At 34.6% G+C, this 19,158-nt stretch overlaps 2 long non-coding RNA genes across 2 annotated transcripts; both read right to left on the bottom strand.

Annotated features, from left to right (window-relative positions):
- Positions 1-1,262: 1,262 nt before the first annotated feature.
- On the bottom strand, positions 1,263-1,642 carry LOC136066864 (uncharacterized). Its single transcript, XR_010628366.1, has 2 exons — positions 1,543-1,642; positions 1,263-1,405 (listed from the first exon to the last, which is right to left on the bottom strand). It is a non-coding gene; the product is annotated as an uncharacterized LOC136066864 (long non-coding RNA).
- Positions 1,643-8,049: 6,407 nt separating this feature from the next.
- On the bottom strand, positions 8,050-8,776 carry LOC136066865 (uncharacterized). The gene is made up of 2 exons (XR_010628367.1): positions 8,330-8,776; positions 8,050-8,192 (listed from the first exon to the last, which is right to left on the bottom strand). It is a non-coding gene; the product is annotated as an uncharacterized LOC136066865 (long non-coding RNA).
- Positions 8,777-19,158: the final 10,382 nt, after the last annotated feature.

A 19,158-nucleotide genomic window follows, 5' to 3' on the forward strand; every position in this document is an offset into this window, starting at 1 on the left:
TATTGATAATAGAATAGACACTGATTAAATCCATCATCTTTTTTATTCATACTAGTTTGCAGAGACACATTGGTTTGCCACATCCATTCTCTTTGCTTTGTAGGTAATGATTCACCCATAGCACAATAATAGACCCCATTATTACTCTAACTTCAAGTTTATTACAAAGAAAATGGAAAAAAATTATTACAAATTTTAAAACAAAAAAACTTACAACTAATGGGACAAAAAAAATATAATTGGTAATTTGGTACCACAGGACAATAAATGAATTATTGAATACATTTTTTTGTGATCATGCCATTTAGTAAAACTTTTTAGCATTCATATCTGTTTTCCTAATATAAATTGAGAAATGTTACATTCACAATATTTTCACTACAAATCTTATATGATAAGTTGTTAATATTGAAAAAAAAAAAAAAAGTAATTTCTGTGGTGGGCTAAAAATACCTCTAATTTAATTAACTTATCCTTATTCTTAAAACATAATAAATGAGATTAAAAAAAAAAAAAAAAACTACCCTATGGCTAGGTTACTATAAAAAACTACCCGTGTCACATAATAAAATAAAATTACATATATTGTAAATGAGTAACTCTATGAACTTTAGGATGTGTGAACTATATGAAAGATGTTATAAAAAATTTGGTTATAAATGGAAAATTACGACACTAAACCAAAAAAATAAAAAATAAAAGTTTCATCACATGCGCAAAGCGCGTGTGATAAGACTAGTGTTTATATAAGAACTTTGGGCTTATAAATTAACATTAGCTAATCCATCTAATTGCTAATATAATATATATGCATAGTTCAAATTATAAATTTCCCACTGGAAGAAGTAGAACCACTAGTGGAGCCCCTTTCCACGTTATGCTTTACTGGAAATTTGAGATCACTGGAATTTGACAAAATTCTATTAGATCTAAAAGTGAGATAACTAGCGGATTTTCTAATGTTTCAAACATTCAAGGCAAAACTTTCAAGAATTAACCATTTCAAGGCAAAACTTGCAAGAATTCCAGACCATGGCTCACCCAATGCCTCATCTCACAAACCCACAAACCTTTTTGACCAAGCAAATGAACCTAACCTATTGCCTTAACAAACACACACATCAACCACTCATTTAGCTTGCAAATCTTTGTTCTTTATTTCAACTTCTAGGTTCCAAGTGGTGTCGTAGCTTGCAAATTTTTGTTCTTTATTGGGCATGAGTTGTTTAACACGGTAAAGCCAGAGAGTAGAGCACCAAAAATAAGAAACCAACAGGCAATTTATTACTCTTACTAATAACCGAGTAAATTAAGCATTTGTGGTTGAAATGGAACGATTTATACATATAAAACACGTGGATGCATTCTCATTTCTAGGACAATTAAATTCAATACATTCCTGTGTCTGAAAAAACAAGATAATATATTAATTAGTCCACTAAAATTTAAATTACATATATAAGACAAGAAATTTAGCTTGGTTTTCTAAAAATATTTCTGGCTACACCACTACAAAACCAATAATTTCTTTTCTGAAAATACCTGGAAGAAGTTGATGGTATTGCTAGCACCAAAACTTCTATGAGCCGTGGTAACCTTGGCTGGCTCAGTGCATGGAAAGTAGGGAGCCAACGGGCATTTCTCTGCACTGTACGCCTGAAAATATTGCAGGCCGCACAAGGGCCTTTCACAAAAGCTACTGGAGGAGGAGGTGAAATGGTGATGGAGGGGAATGAGAGATTGGGGTTGATGAAGTGGTAGAAGTGTTTGTATCAATACTGGCCTCCATCTTAGTGTGTGAGTGAGAGAGACAAGGAGAGAGAGGCAGACTTCAAAAGGTGAGGTTAGATTTTTTTGGTACAAAGATAATGTATTTATATATTTGGCTCTATCTGGAAAATTATTAGGTCCTCCTGCTAAAGTCGCCCACTTGGTCCTTCTAGATTCTAACCAATAAAACGCTACAATTTATGCAAATATGATATCACTTAGTATTTTTTTTTTTCCCCTGATTCTTGTGCTGAATAAAAATCTAACTCACAAATTTGCTAAGTGTCGTTTTTTCATTGGTTGGGAGGACCACTTCAACGGTCCTCCCGGTAGACCTAATAATTTCTCCTTCATCACTTTTTTTTTCACTACATGACAACATCATGTTGATATCACATTCTAAGTTGAATTTCAATATTTATAATTGGTGACAAAAACTTTCATCAGCTTCATGTTCATACCTTTCCCACACTACTATACATAAAAAAATGAACTAGAAAGTCTAGAATTACTAATCAAATATTATTTGGGGCAATAGCACTTTTGAATTACTTAGTAAAAGCAATATTCTGGATATTGTTTCCAACTCTATTTTAGTTTGTCCATTGGAATGTAATATTTTGGTCTTTGTTTGTCCATTGATGAAGTGGTAGAAGTGTTTTGTATTAGTACTGCCTTCCATCTTAATGTGTGTGTTTGTGTGTAAGAGAGAGAGAGAGAGAGAGAGAGAGAGAGAGAGAGATTTGAGGTTGGATTTTTGGAGAACACAATCGATAGGTATTTATCATTCGGTAATTACTCTTACACACACAATCACACACACCATATACACATAATTATTTTTAACTAAAATCATGACTTGACGACACACTATCACACACTTGCTTTTAACTGAAATTGTGTCACGATTTCTTTTAAAAACGTGTGTGTGTGTGTGTGTGTGCACGCGCATGTGATAAGCATTGATCTTTATCATTTTTGGTAAGAGAAGTTCTACGAAGTCACAATTGAGCTCATTAAAAAAAAAAAAGTAGGGTAAAGACATAGTGTTGTTCCTTAATTGAGTTCAAACACTTTTGTCTATTCTATAGAAAGCTCAATTAGTGTAGAAACACTAATGCTTGTTTAGACCCTCAATTTTAAATTACGGCTTAGTTACTTTTACTCTAACTTAACTAAGTACAAAACAAGAGTAAAAGATTCTCAATAAATCGAAACACTATTCTAATGCATAAGCAAGTACAATAAGCGATAAATGTAAAACTTAAAGAGTAGGGAAGAGAGATGCAAACACAAGATAATACCGAGATGTGTTATGAAGAGGAAACCGAAGTACTCGGCTAAAAACATCTTCGCGGTCCTCTAAGCTGAAATCGATCCACTAGTGAATAAGTTGGAGTACACAAATATCAAAAAGACCCTCCAAGCCTAATCTACCCAATGTACTTGAACCCTCCAAGTCTAGCTACCAATGAACTTCTCGGAACCTTGTCTTCATTAGTTATCCAGAACCCGCAATTCTGCCCGATTGCATCTGCCACTCAATGGCTTCTTCTAATATTTCCCATAGGCACCAAAACTTCTCAACACTCAAATGGGTGAGGTAAGTGTTTGGGCTAAGAACCTCTCAAAGATGTGTAGATGGAGAGGTAGAAGTAAAGGAAACTTTAGAGAAATGATGTAAAGGATTATGAGTAAACAATCTCTAACTCTCAAATGATTGGATAGGGTTTTCTCTCTCAAAAGTTTCTTGTAAAGACTCCTTGTTCTTCTTACATTTCATGGGTAATGAGGGTTATATAGTGTTGGTAAATGAATGTGAAAAGACACAATCAAAATAATCAAGCAGAGACTTTCGTGGGTCACTCGTGACATTGATGAAGTAGAATGTTTTGATAGTATTGCCCTCCACCTTAATGAGAGAGAGAGAGAGAGAGAGAGAGAGAGAGAGAGAGAGAGAGAGGGGGCAGAATGATGAGGTTGGATTTTGGAGAACACAATTGATGGATATTTTCATTTAGTAATTACTCTTACACACACACTTGTTTTTAACTAAAATCATGACTTGAAAACACACTATATCACACACTTGTTTTTAATTGAAATCATGATTTTAGTTTAAAATGTGTGTGTGCATGTGAGAGAGAGAGAGAGAGAGAAGAGAGAGAGAGATGAAGGGAATTAACCCGAAATTCCTAACCTGTTAGAAACAAAAATAAAGAAAACACACGTCAAAGAAAAATAATCACACGTACAAGACAGTATTTATGTGGTTCAGCAATTTGCCTACATCCACGGAGTTGTAAAATTTCATTATTATCAGGGAAAAATACAGAGTGCGGCTACAATATTTTTACTCTTTCAAAAACAACAACAAGACAAAACCCTAATCACCAAAAAACGGTTTCTATATCCTGCACACAGGATTCACAAAGGGCTACAAAACGGGCCAAAAATTTTCCTTAAGATGATGTCAGCAGAAGAGAAGATGAGGTCAGTAGCAACCTGGACAATGACGTCAGCTAGGGTTGAGTGGCAGAGTGACGTCAGTAGAAGTGGGACGGCGCGCGTGTAGTGCGTGAGGCGCATAGATAACGTTGCAGAATACTTTAGTGGCACGTGGGAACTCCATGAGGCCGATTCTTTTCGATGATGTAGATCGGAGAAAGACGATTGAGATAATGGCAATGGTGAGATGATCGAAGCTATATTGGAGGCGCGTGAAGCGCGATTGGACAAGCTGCAGAATCTTTGACCGCGCGTGGAAGGTCAGATGATGATGATTCCGGCGGATTTGTGTAGATCAGTTGAAAATCTACATGTTGATATGTCTTTTTTCTTAATCGGAGGTTCAATGTGGAAGATCCGACGGAGGCAGTGATCTTGGTGGCGTTGATCGAGCTTTTGGCGGTGAAGATTCAACCTTGGGCACCTCCGACGACAATGGAACTATTTTTTCTTCCTGTTAATCTCATGTATATCTGATGACTTAAGCATTGGACTCCTTTGTAATTACCCAATGAAACCATTAAGGCTTTGAAAGGTTGACTGTAACAAAATACCTCTATAAATTTAATTGTACTGGGCCTTTATACAGTAACTATCCATTTCACTTGAATTGGGCTGTTGATTTCGGTCCCTTACAGCAATTATTATAATTGTATTCGTATATTCAATTATTTATCCCACTATTTACAATATATATAATGTACCAAAAGTCTAATGGAAGGTTTATATATAGATTAAAATTAAAATTTAATTAAAATATATATTAAAATAATAACGTGTAAAAATTATGAGGTTAAAAATATATGACATAATATATTATGAGATAAAAGTCTTACGTCCTTAATTTTATAATATTACTATAAGATTAGTTATATCACTTTCATTATGTGAGACAATTAAAGGTTTATATCAGTAGGTTCAATCCTTGCCTACACTAAAAATCAATTGGCATCTTGATCTGATGAAAAAGAACAATTATCAGGAAAGGTTGAAACTCTCTCTCAAAAAAAAAAAAAAAAAGGTTTATATCACTTTCATTATGTGAGACAATTAATGCTATGTTTGGATGTTGGGGGAAGGAGGGGGAGTAGAGTAAAAGGAGGGAGAGTAATTTAATTACCTTATTTGGATGTTTTTTAAGGAAGGAGGGGGAGGGATTTGGAGGGGTTTGAACTACTTCTAACCCCTCATTTTTAATTCCCCCAAATTGGAGAGATTTGGAGGAAGAGTGGAGCATAAAAATGCTTGACCAAATGAATTATAAAATTTACCCTTACCATATTATCAAAATTACAAATGAAAAGACTAATTATTCCCCTCCCCCTTACTTAATTTTAAAATCATCCAAACAAGGTGAAGGACAACCAATCCTCTCTACTCTCCTCTCCACTACTCTCCTTCCGTCTACTCTTCTCTCTCTCAAAACTTCCAAATATAGCATAAAGGTTGATAGGATTTGCTTTGAATGGAATTGGACATTTGGACCTCAATTAGTTGGCACTCCTTAACATTCCATGATATTCAAGGTTCAAATCATCTCTCTCCGCTGTAATTATCGAATTATTTAACAAAGAAAAAGAAATGGAATTGGACCTTAAAAATTAAGGCTTTATAGAGTCTTAGAAAAACAGAAAAATTGGAAATGAAATCAAAAGTAACACAAAAATTAAAACATGATGATTAAAGAAAATCCAAAACACCTCAATTTTATATTTTCCTAAAAGCATTATTTGCGCTGAATCATAAATTACAATATCAACAAAAGAGGGGGTAAAAAAGAATAAATAAAAACCCTCACCCTCACCTTTTTAATTGGACCTCAAAATTAACGTTTTATTAAATCTGGAAAAAAGAATAGCAAAAGCGAAATCAAAAGATACACGAACCTGGGTGAGCAGTTGAATCCTCTTGGATATAAAAGTGAAATGAAAAAAAAAAGGGGGCTAAAAAACCAACGTTTTGTATTATTTAGCTTATTTTTACTACTATTAATGGATCTCGTTGCATTTTTTGGTACTATTTATGGATTTTACTGTACTATTTCAGTTAACTTTTAGCTTTATCTATAACATTTTCAGCAAAAGACAAAGAATTTTTTTTTTCGGAATTTAAGAAAAACAAAAAACAGAGATAACATTGAAGAAAGCTTTGTATTGCCTGAAAATGTTTTTGAGAGACACTTCTATGGATGCCAAAGTTAGAAGCCCCATTCTTATTGAAAGCATAGCTAACAAGGCTTTGAATCGTTTGTACACTCAAGTGGAGTTGTAAAGAAAATTTTAGTTGAACCATTGACATGATGTAATCTGCACTGCCCTCAACAGACACTGTGATTTCATTAGTCTTCATGTTAATGACTCTTTAAGGTACGAATGTCTTTTATTTTTTATTTTAGTTTTTGTCGGAAGAGTCTTTCTCCTAACAAAAAACAGAAACGCTTGGTAGGAATGAGTGAAATAAAAAATTTTATTAGTGAGTAAAAATTTGATATCTTTTGCGTATGCTGAAATTCATTGAGATTTGACTCAATAAATAAAATCACTGAGACACATCATCAAACACTCACTTTGCATGCAGGAATATTTCCAAAAAGAGTTGTGCTAATACCACATAATTAGGCACAACCACATGGCGAGTTGCGATTGGCAAAGGTGTATCAGTAGGCCATGTGGGGATACACCTTTGCCAATCACAACACACCATGTGACGAGTTATGGTACAAAGTTGTGCCCAATTATGTGGTACTAGCATAATTTTTCTAAAAATCCAACTCAAATAAAGCACTTACTAAGTTAAAAAAATAAATCATGGAAGGAGTGGATAAAACAATGGTTATGTAGTCGGTAACTCAACCTTTTTCGCTTTTCCACCGAACAACTTGCCATTTTCTTCTTTATTTCTATATATTAATTGGATTTGGAAAGTTAATTATAACTTTTTTGACTTCTAAAAATACCTCTAATTTAATTAACTTATCCTTATTCTTAAAACATAATAAATGAGATTAAAAAAAAAAAAAAAAAAACTACCCTATGGCTATGGGCTACTATAAAAAACTACCCGTGTCACATAATAAAATAAAATTACATATATTGTAAATGAGTAACTCTATGAACTCTTAGGATGTGTGAACTATATGAAAGATGTTATAAAAAATTTGGTTATAAATGGAAAATTACAACACTAAACCAAAAAAAATAAAAAATAAAAGTTTCATCACATGCGCAAAGCGCGTGTAATAAGACTAGTGTTTATATAAGAACTTTGGGCTTATAAATTAACATTAGCTAATCCATCTAATTGCTAATATAATATATATGCATAGTTCAAATTATAAATTTCCCACTGGAAGAAGTAGAACCACTAGTGGAGCCCCTTTCCACGTTATGCTTTACTGGAAATTTGAGATCACTGGAATTTGACAAAATTCTATAAGATCTAAAAGTGAGATAACTAGCGGATTTTCTAATGTTTCAAACATTCAAGGCAAAACTTTCAAGAATTAACCATTTCAAGGCAAAACTTGCAAGAATTCCAGACCATGGCTCACCCAACGCCTCATCTCACAAACCCACAAACCTTTCTGACCAAGCAAATGAACCTAACCTATTGCCTTAACAAACACACACATCAACCACTCATTTAGCTTGCAAATCTTTGTTCTTTATTTCAACTTCTAGGTTCCAAGTGGTGTCGTAGCTTGCAAATTTTTGTTCTTTATTGGGCATGAGTTGTTTAACACGGTAAAGCCAGAGAGTAGAGCACCAAAAATAAGAAACCAACAGGCAATTTATTACTCTTACTAATAACCGAGTAAATTAAGCATTTGTGGTTGAAATGGAACGATTTATACATATAAAACACGTGGATGCATTCTCATTTCTAGGACAATTAAATTCAATACATTCCTGTGTCTGAAAAAACAAGATAATATATTAATTAGTCCACTAAAATTTAAATTACATATATAAGACAAGAAATTTAGCTTGGTTTTCTAAAAATATTTCTGGCTACACCACTACAAAACCAATAATTTCTTTTCTGAAAATACCTGGAAGAAGTTGATGGTATTGCTAGCACCAAAACTTCTATGAGCCGTGGTAACCTTGGCTGGCTCAGTGCATGGAAAGTAGGGAGCCAACGGGCATTTCTCTGCACGTGTACGCCTGAAAATATTGCAGGCCGCACAAGGGCCTTTCACAAAAGCTACTGGAGGAGGAGGTGAATATGGTGATGGAGGGGAATGAGAGATTGGGGTTGATGAAGTGGTAGAAGTGTTTGTATCAATACTGGCCTCCATCTTAGTGTGTGAGTGAGAGAGACAAGGAGAGAGAGGCAGACTTCAAAAGGTGAGGTTAGATTTTTTTTGGTACAAAGATAATGTATTTATATATATTGGCTCTATCTGGAAAATTATTAGGTCCTCCTGCTAAAGTCGCCCACTTGGTCCTTCTAGATTCTAACCAATAAAACGCTACAATTTATGCAAATATGATATCACTTAGTATTTTTTTTTTCCCCCTGATTCTTGTGCTGAATAAAAATCTAACTCACAAATTTGCGTAAGTGTCGTTTTTTCATTGGTTGGGAGGACCACTTCAACGGTCCTCCCGGTAGACCTAATAATTTCTCCTTCATCACTTTTTTTTTCACTACATGACAACATCATGTTGATATCACATTCTAAGTTGAATTTCAATATTTATAATTGGTGACAAAAACTTTCATCAGCTTCATGTTCATACCTTTCCACACACTATTACATAAAAAAATGAACTAGAAAGTCTAGAATTACTAATCAAATATTATTTGGGGCAATAGCACTTTTGAATTACTTAGTAAAAGCAATATTCTGGATATTGTTTCCAACTCTATTTTAGTTTGTCCATTGGAATGTAATATTTTGGTCTTTGTTTGTCCATTGATGAAGTGGTAGAAGTGTTTTGTATTAGTACTGCCTTCCATCTTAATGTGTGTGTTTGTGTGTAAGAGAGAGAGAGAGAGAGAGAGAGAGAGAGAGAGAGAGATTTGAGGTTGGATTTTTGGAGAACACAATCGATAGGTATTTATCATTCGGTAATTACTCTTACACACACAATCACACACACCATATACACATAATTATTTTTAACTAAAATCATGACTTGACGACACACTATCACACACTTGCTTTTAACTGAAATTGTGTCACGATTTCTTTTAAAAACGTGTGTGTGTGTGTGTGTGTGTGCACGCGCATGTGATAAGCATTGATCTTTATCATTTTTGGTAAGAGAAGTTCTACGAAGTCACAATTGAGCTCATTAAAAAAAAAAAGTAGGGTAAAGACATAGTGTTGTTCCTTAATTAAGTTCAAACACTTTTGTCTATTCTATAAAAAGCTCAATTAGTGTAGAAACACTAATGCTTGTTTAGACCCTCAATTTTAAATTACGGCTTAGTTACTTTTACTCTAACTTAACTAAGTACAAAACAAGAGTAAAAGATTCTCAATAAATCGAAACACTATTCTAATGCATAAGCAAGTACAATAAGCGATAAATGTAAAACTTAAAGAGTAGGGAAGAGAGATGCAAACACAAGATAATACCGAGATGTGTTATTGAAGAGGAAACCGAAGTACTCGGCTAAAAACATCTTCGCGGTCCTCTAAGCTGAAATCGATCCACTAGTGAATAAGTTGGAGTACACAAATATCAAAAAGACCCTCCAAGCCTAATCTACCCAATGGACTTGAACCCTCCAAGTCTAGCTACCAATGAACTTCTCGGAACCTTGTCTTCATTAGTTATCCAGAACCCGCAATTCTGCCAGATTGCATCTGCCACTCAATGGCTTCTTCTAATATTTCCCATAGGCACCAAAACTTCTTTCAACACTCAAAATGGGTGAGGTAAGTGTTTGGGCTAAGAACCTCTCAAAGATGTGTAGATGGAGAGGTAGAAGTAAAGGAAACTTTAGAGAAATGATGTAAAGGATTATGAGTAAACAATCTCTAACTCTCAAATGATTGGATAGGGTTTTCTCTCTCAAAAGTTTCTTGTAAAGACTCCTTGTTCTTCTTACATTTCATGGGTAATGAGGGTTTATATAGTGTTGGTAAATGAATGTGAAAAGACACAATCAAAATAATCAAGCAGAGACTTTCGTGGGTCACTCGTGACATTGATGAAGAGGTAGAAGTGTTTGTATTAGTATTGCCCTCCACCTTAATGAGAGAGAGAGAGAGAGAGAGAGAGAGAGAGAGAGAGAGAGAGAGAGGGGCAGAATGATGAGGTTGGATTTTTGGAGAACACAATTGATGGATATTTATCATTTAGTAATTACTCTTACACACACACTTGTTTTTAACTAAAATCATGACTTGAAAACACACTATATCACACACTTGTTTTTAATTGAAATCATGATTTTAGTTTAAAATGTGTGTGTGCATGTGAGAGAGAGAGAGAGAGAGAGAGAGAGAGAGAGAGATGAAGGGAATTAACCCGAAATTCCTAACCTGTTAGAAACAAAAATAAAGAAAACACACGTCAAAGAAAAATAATCACACGTACAAGACAGTATTTATGTGGTTCAGCAATTTGCCTACATCCACGGAGTTGTAAGAATTTCATTATTATCAGGGAAAAATACAGAGTGCGGCTACAATATTTTTACTCTTTCAAAAACAACAACAAGACAAAACCCTAATCACCAAAAAACGGTTTCTATATCCTGCACACAGGATTCACAAAGGGCTACAAAACGGGCCAAAAATTTTTCCTTAAGATGATGTCAGCAGCAACCTGGACAATGACGTCAGCTAGGGCTGACGTGGTAGAGTGACGTCAGTAGAAGTGGGACGGCGACGCGTGTAGTGCGTGAGGCACGTAGATAACGTTGCAGAATACTTTAGTGGCGCGTGAGAACGCATGGGAACTCTGATGAGGCCGATTCTTTTCCGATGATGTAGATTGGAGAAAGACGATTAAGATAACGGTGATGGTGAGATGATCGAAGCTATATTGAAGTGCATTGGACAAGCTGCAGAATCTTTAATCGACGCGTGGAAGGTCAGATGATGATGATTCCGGCGGATTTGTGTAGATCGGTTGAAAATCTACACGTTGATATGTCTTTTTTCTTAATCGGAGGTCCGATGTGGAAGATCCGACGAAGGCAATGATCTTGGTGGTGTTGATTGAGCTTTTGGCGGTGAAGATTCAACCTTGGGCACCTCCGACGACAATGGAACTATTAGGAGAGGGCACAAAAAAGGTTTATTGACCGAAGAAGTCAAGACAGCGGAAATACCAACAAAGACAAGACTGTAAGACATAAGAAGTTGAAGCAGTGGCTCTGATACTATGTTAGAAATACTGAATGCAATAGTATTGCATTTCTTATTGAAAGAATATACATGAGTGCCTTTATATAGGAGGCATATAAGTGCAGTACAAGTAAGAGTGTAGTACAAGAATGTGTGCTATACAAGTAATCTAGTTGGGCCTAAAGCCCACAACACTATACACGTTAACAAGCCTAAATATAATAATGTCTTAAAATCTATTGAGATCAGTGAATTCCTATTATTGATTCCTTATAATGACCAATTACTGGTTCATTGTTTTTTAGATTCCAAAGCTAACCTACGTACTAAGCATGATTTCTTATACAAGCTTAATATTTTGAGATCAATCTAATACATGCACATCCATTTGGTGGGCTAAAAGATTTTGCTAAAACAAAATGATTAGTTATATTGTAGCTATGCATAAAAGAAAATGTAGCAATCTGAAGACTGGCTTAATTGGAGGCCGGTACTTGGCGCAATGTTAACAATCATACTTACACATTTGACTTTTTAGATGTTATGGAATTTGCAGTCATGTTAGGAATGATGCTTAGATACAAGAATAGCCTTTTCATCAACCCAAATATCCAGCATTTAGATTAATGGTATATGAACTTAGGAAGGTGGGTAGCAAAAGCAATCAGTTCAGTTGGTATTTGATTTGGGATTCCTTTCCTACACCTCATAATTGCATCTAGGCTCAACCCTAATGTTCTGATGTTCATAGCATTAATATGAAAAAAATTAGAAATGTTTATAGGTAATGTTAGTATGAGGAATGAGACGATGTGGGGTGGTAACATGCGCATTTTGGTCATTGTTGCTAATGAGTTTGTTTAAGAAATGGAATTGATCTATCCCTTTGGAGAAATCTGTGTGTACCTTACACTACATTGAGTGCATGATTTGATTTTGAAAGGGAAAGGTAAGGAATTTACTTAACTATTGCTTTCCTTTATATACTTTCTACTTGTTTTAGAAACAGGTATGATTTTAGATACAAGGGTTTTGAGGTTTCTCCAAGAAAAAGATGTTGGGTGCAAATTTAGAACAATATGGTTAGGAGTAGAATTTAGTATTTAAGTTGCTGTTATGATAAAAAAAAAATAAATAAATAAATAAATAAATAAATAAACAGAGTATTGCAGAAACCCTATTGCTGAATTTCGGATATTCAATTTCATTTACAACTCACATCTATATATAGATGTGTTAAGGAGTTTAGGATGACTACAAGCTTCAAGAACACTACAGAAGTTTGCTTCACTGTTGACACTTAGATTTCAGTTGCTTCTTTCTTTGACACAGGGAGTCACTTGTCAATTACAAATTACATTTTAACAAAAGATTGGTCAAAATTCTCAGACTTGTCCGAGTATATCCTCTACAACAGCCCACGCTTCACAACTGGACTCCCCCACTACGGCCACATCTTAGCCAGTACCATCATGTATGCCTGCTAGATATGAATATCTTTGTAAGCATACAGAGCAAGCCGCCTGAGGTTGCTTTTGGTGAATTTGATCAGGTGGTTTGGGTGCATAAAAAGTCAGGTTGTTTAACTTGTGCAGCAGCTTGGGAACTAAGATAGTCAGATGTAAGACTCCTATGGTGAATCGGTGGAAATTGATTTGGTTTCCACATTCAGCTCCTAGGCATGCATTAATTTGCTGGCAAGACACAGAAAATACAGAATTGATGAACTGGTGGAAATTGGTTGTGCGAAGGGAAATACTTGTTCTTTGGGTGCCTTGTTCCTTTGGAATGATCAAGGGTTTCAGCTGAAAAAGATAACCCAAAAATTGATTGGGGAAGGATAATTGAGTGGGCTGGTAACATTTGGAAAGGGAAATTTTAACATCAAAGATCGTAAAACTTCATTTATCTTTGCAGAGATACCAGATGTACTATTGATAATAGAATAGACACTGATTAAATCCATCATCTTTTTTATTCATACTAGTTTGCAGAGATACATTGGTTTGCCACATTCATTCTCTTTGCTTTGTAGGTAATGATTCACCCATAGCACAATAATAGACCCCATTATTACTCTAACTTCAAGTTTATTACAAAGAAAATGGAAAAAAATTATTACAAATTTTAAAACAAAAAAACTTACAACTAATGGGACAAAAAAAAAATAATTGGTAATTTGGTACCACAGGACAATAAATGAATTATTGAATACATTTTTTTGTGATCATGCCATTTAGTAAAACTTTTTAGCATTCATATCTGTTTTCCTAATATAAATTGAGAAATTTGATAAATGTCACATCCACAATATTTTCACTACAAATCTTATATGATACAATATTTTCACTACAAATATGATACAATATTTTCACTACAAATCTTATATGATACAATATTTTCACTACAAATATGATACAATATTTTCACTACAAATCTTATATGACACAATATTTTCACTACAAATCTTATATGATAAGCCGTTAATATTGAAAAAAAGAAAAAAAAAAAGTAATTTTTGTGGTGGGCTAGATTAGAGCTTGTAACAGCTTGCCATTTAAAATTTTTTGTGAAAATATGATAAGCTGTTAATATTGAAATAAAGAAGAAAAAAAAAAGTAATTTATGTGGTGGGCTAGTTTAGAGCTTGTAACAGCTTGTTGTTTATAATTTTTTGTAAAAATATTATGAACGTATCTTTTGTTCAAAAAAATTGGTATCACAACCTTATTTATATAATTTTATGCATATGAAAACTACTATCATTATGACAACATAGATAGCCCAAGTGACATACTTGAAATGCTGTGTCACGGAAATCGTAGTCGCAAGGAAGAATATTGTGGCAGCCAAAAGGATTGCACCTTGTTCTAGTACTTTCACAGCAGTGGGAGAAACTTTGCCAACAAATTTGGAAACAAAGAGAGCAGAGAAAGTGAGGACGTTTGCTAGAGAAAGCCATTGAAAAGATGGAGGAAATTGGGAGTTCATTTCCGTGGACTGGATTGCTATTCCGATGGCTGTTGTGAAGCAAAACATCAGGACTATGTTTTGCCATTCTATATCCTTTTTATCAATATTTGAATTAATTGGGGGTGATTTTGGGTCCACAATGGGTTGTGAAGGTGGTGGTTGTATTGAAGTCTCTCCTAGTGAATCTGGGTTGATCTCCACCGAAGCCTCTCCAAGTGTATCTGGGTTGACGACAATTTGTGAAGGTGGTGGTTGCACTAAAGTCTCTCCTAGTGAATCTGAGCCAATATGCTGTGAAGTCTCTCCTAGTGAATTTGGGTCAATGACGGTTTGTGAAGGTGGTGGTTGCATTGAAGTCTCTCCTAGTGAATATGGGTTAATGACAGTTTGTGAAAGTGGTGGTTGCATTGAAGTCTCTTCTAGTGAATTTGGGTCGACGGTTTGTGAAGGTGGTGGCTGCACTAAAGTATACCCTAATAAATTTGGGTTGATTTGCACTAAAGTCTCTCCTTGTGAATCTGGGTCTATGGCTTGTGAAGGTGGTGGTTGCACTAATGTATTTCTTCGTAAATTTGGGTCGATTTGCACTGAAGTCTCTCCTAGTGAATCTGGATCATTGATGGTTTGTGAAGGTAGTGGCTGGACTGAAGCCTCTCCTAGTGAATCTGGGTTGATCATTGTTTGTGAAGGTGGTGGTTGCACTGAAGTTTCTTCTTGTGACTCTGGATCGACGACGGTTTTTGAAGATGGCGGTGGCACTGAAGTATATCCCAGTAAATCTGGGTTGATCTGCACTGAATTCTCTCTTAGTGAATCTAGATCAATGATGGTTTGTGAAGGTAGTGGCTGAGCTGAAGTCTCTCCTAGTGAATTTGAGTCAATTTGCACTGAAGTCTCTCTTAGTGAGTTTGGGTCCATGATTGCTTGTGAAGGTGGTGGTTGCACAGAAGTCTCTTCTAGTGACTTTGGGTCGATGATGGTTTGTGAAGGTGGTGGTTGAACTGAAGCATTTCCCAGTAAATTTGGGTCAATCTGCACTAAATTCTCTCCTGGTGAATCTTGATTGATGATGGTTTGTGAAGATAGTGGCTGAGCTAAAGTCTCTCCTAGTGAATCTGGGTTGATCTGCACTGAAGTCTCTCTTAGTGAATTTGGGTCGATGACTGTTTGTGAAGGTGATGGTTGAACTGAAGTCTCTCCCAATACTCTGGGTCGATTATGGTTTGTGAAGATAGTGGCAACACTGAAATATTTCCCAGTAAATCTGGTCAATCTGCACTGAATTCTCTCCTAGTGAATCTGGGTTGAGGACTGCTTGTGAAGATGCTGAATGCACTGAAGTCTCATTTAGTGATTTTGAGTCAATGATGGTTAGTGAAGGTGCTGGCTGCATTCAAATAAAACCATTATAATTATTATATTGTATCAATTTCAACAACAACTTTGTCACATTTGTTAGAATGAAACAATTAATCTATTCAACACAACCTATTCATATGGTTAAAGACACTAGTTCAACTGGATTGAGATTCGATAAAATAGTTAAGATTATTGCACAATGCAATTACCATATCACGTGAGATGTAAAAGTTGATTTGGTAAATTTTTTTAAACCTTTTAAACTTTTTTAAAAACCATGTACTTTTTACACTATTAACTTTTATATCTTACCTGAGATAGTAATTATATAGTTTAATAGTCTTAGTTATTGCACGCACCTGATCCAAATCCAGAATAATGGGGGTGGGGGTGGGCATGGGCAAGGCTCTTTATTTTATTTAAAAAAGGTTTTAAAATAAAAATTTTACTAGCTCCCTAAATTTTTCAAAAAATTCTCCTCGGCTCACTTTATTTTATTAAAAAAACTTTTAAGATGCAAATTTACTTAATGGCCCCTTTATAGAATTTTGTTGGAAATAGAATTTCCTTGAAACTTTTTTTAGAATCAATTTTCTTGAAACTTGGATAACAGAATTTTATTTAAATTAAAATATCCTTGAATCCTATCATTTGATTTGAGAAAATATATCTTAACAATTAATAACAAAAACTAATTTAATAAATTATGAGAGTGTAGCGGCCACGTGATGTAAAGAGGAAATAATCACTTATGTAATCATGACTTTTAAGACCAAACTTTTACTATATAGTATATACTATTATTTTTGTTATTTAACTTTTTTTTAAAAAAATTTTGTTGTTCAACTTAATTTTTTTTAGAGAATTGTGGCTACACTTAGAATTAGGACAATGAATTCTACCAAATTCATAAGCTACTTGAAAATTTTTTACAATACTTGTTGGTAACTTGTACAAAATGGGGGAAAGTTTAAAAGACATTTATTTTGGTTGTGATTGTATTTTGTTTTTTTGTTTTTTTTGTTTTTTTTTTTTTTGGATATATGATTGTGCTTGTATTTAAAACTATATTATTTAGCATTAGGCAATTGTGGGAGGGAGGAACCCGAGGTGCAAAAGTACGAGGCATTAGGATGCCCGAAGAGACAACTAGGCCTCACTCTTTCTTGGATTGGGCCCAGCCTAAATGAGGCAACTAAATGCTGAGAAGTGAATAGTGTTCAATCAGAGGAGTTCGAGGAGCGAGCTTCCCCCGAGGAGTCGGGGTCCCAGTCCAAAACTAACATGATAAATAGATTAGGGAAGAGAGCCAACACGTACCGACAAGGGAGCAAAGAAGCTTCCTGATAAAGCACCCAGTACTCTCCAAATCCCTCCCCTCCTTCCTTAAAAACATCCAAATAAGGTAATTAAATTACTCTCCCTCCCTTTACTCTACTCCCCTCCTTCCCCCAACATCCAAACATAGCATTAATTGTCTCGCATAATGAAAGTGATATAAACCTTTTTTTTTTTTTTTTAGAGAGAGTTTCAACCTTTTCTGATAATTGTTCTTTTTCATCAGATCAAGAGCCAATTGATTTTTAGTGTAGGCAGGGATTGAACCTACTGATAAAACCTTTAATTGTCTCACATAATGAAAGTGATATAACTAATCTTATAGTAATATTATAAATTAAGGACGTAAGACTTTTATCTCATAATATATTATGTCATATATTTTTAACCTCATAATTTTTACACGATTATTCTAATATATATTTTAATTAAATTTTAATTTTAATCTATATATAACCTTCCATTAGACTTTTGGTACATTATATATATTGTAAATAGTGGGATAAATAATTGAATATACGAATACATTATAATAATTGCTGTAAGGGACCGAAATCAACAGCCCAATTCAAGTGAAATGGGTAGTTACTGTATAAAGGCCCAGTACAATTAAATTTATAGAGGTATTTTGTTACAGTCAACCTTTCAAAGCCTTAATGGTTTCATTGGGTAATTACAAAGGAGTCCAATGCTTAAGTCATCAGATATACATGAGATTAACAGGAAGAAAAGCAAAGATTACGGTATTAACTCTTCCTCGGATTAGTCTGAGGATCACTAGTTCATATAATATTCAATTCTCTCGGTTACAAAGCTTCTCTTTCCACTTTATCTTCTTTCTTCTAATTTCCTCCGCCCCCCACTTAATGTAGCTTCCTTCCTTTTTAAAGTGGCTGGGCTTCATCCCAGCCCTCCACCTAGGTTGTTATGGATCCATACTTGGATACTTTCCCATCTGTGCCTTGTTGGTGGTGATAGAGTAGGTTGCAAGTTGTAAGGGTACTGTTCAGGGTTATTCTGCTATTAAATGTGACGACTGAGTTGGTATAGTGCATTTAATGTGGAGGTACTGGGTGCTTTATCAGGAAGCTTCTTTGCTCCCTTGTCGGTACGTTTTGACTCTCTTCCCTAATCTATTTATCATGTTAGTTTTGGACTGGGACCCCGACTCCTCGGGGGAAGCTCGCTCCTCGGACTCCTCTGATTGAACACTATTCACTTCTCAGCATTTAGTTGCCTCATTTAGGCTGGGCCCAATCCAAGAAAGAGTGAGGCCTAGTTGTCTCTTCGGGCATCCTAATGCCTCGTACTTTTGCACCTCGGGTTCCTCCCTCCCACAATTGCCTAATGCTAAATAATATAGTTTTAAATACAAACACAATCATATATCCAAAAAAACAAAAAACAAAAAAACAAAATACAATCACAACCAAAATAAATGTCTTTTAAACTTTCCCCCATTTTGTACAAGTTACCAACAAGTATTGTAAAAAAATTTCAAGTAGCTAATCAATTTGGTAGAAATCATTGTCCTAATTCTAAGTGTAGCCACAATTCTTTAAAAAAAAATTAAGTTGAACAACAAAAATTTAAAAAAAAAAAGTTGAATAACAAAAATAATAGTATATACTATATAGTAAAAGTTTGGTCTTAAAAGTCATGATTACATAAGTGATTATTTCCTCTTTACATCATGTGGCCGCTACACTCTCATAATTTATTAAATTAGTTTTTGTTATTAATTGTTAAGATATATTTTCTCAAATCAAATGATAGGATTCAAGGATATTTAAATTTAAATAAAATTCTGTTATCCAAGTTTCAAGAAAATTGATTCTAAAAAAAGTTTCAAGGAAATTCTATTTCCAACAAAATTCTATAAAGGGGCCATTAAGTAA

The sequence above is a fragment of the Quercus suber genome, unplaced genomic scaffold (genome assembly GCF_002906115.3).
Source record: "Quercus suber isolate HL8 unplaced genomic scaffold, Cork oak 2.0 scaffold_49, whole genome shotgun sequence".
Classification (NCBI taxonomy): domain Eukaryota; kingdom Viridiplantae; phylum Streptophyta; class Magnoliopsida; order Fagales; family Fagaceae; genus Quercus; species Quercus suber.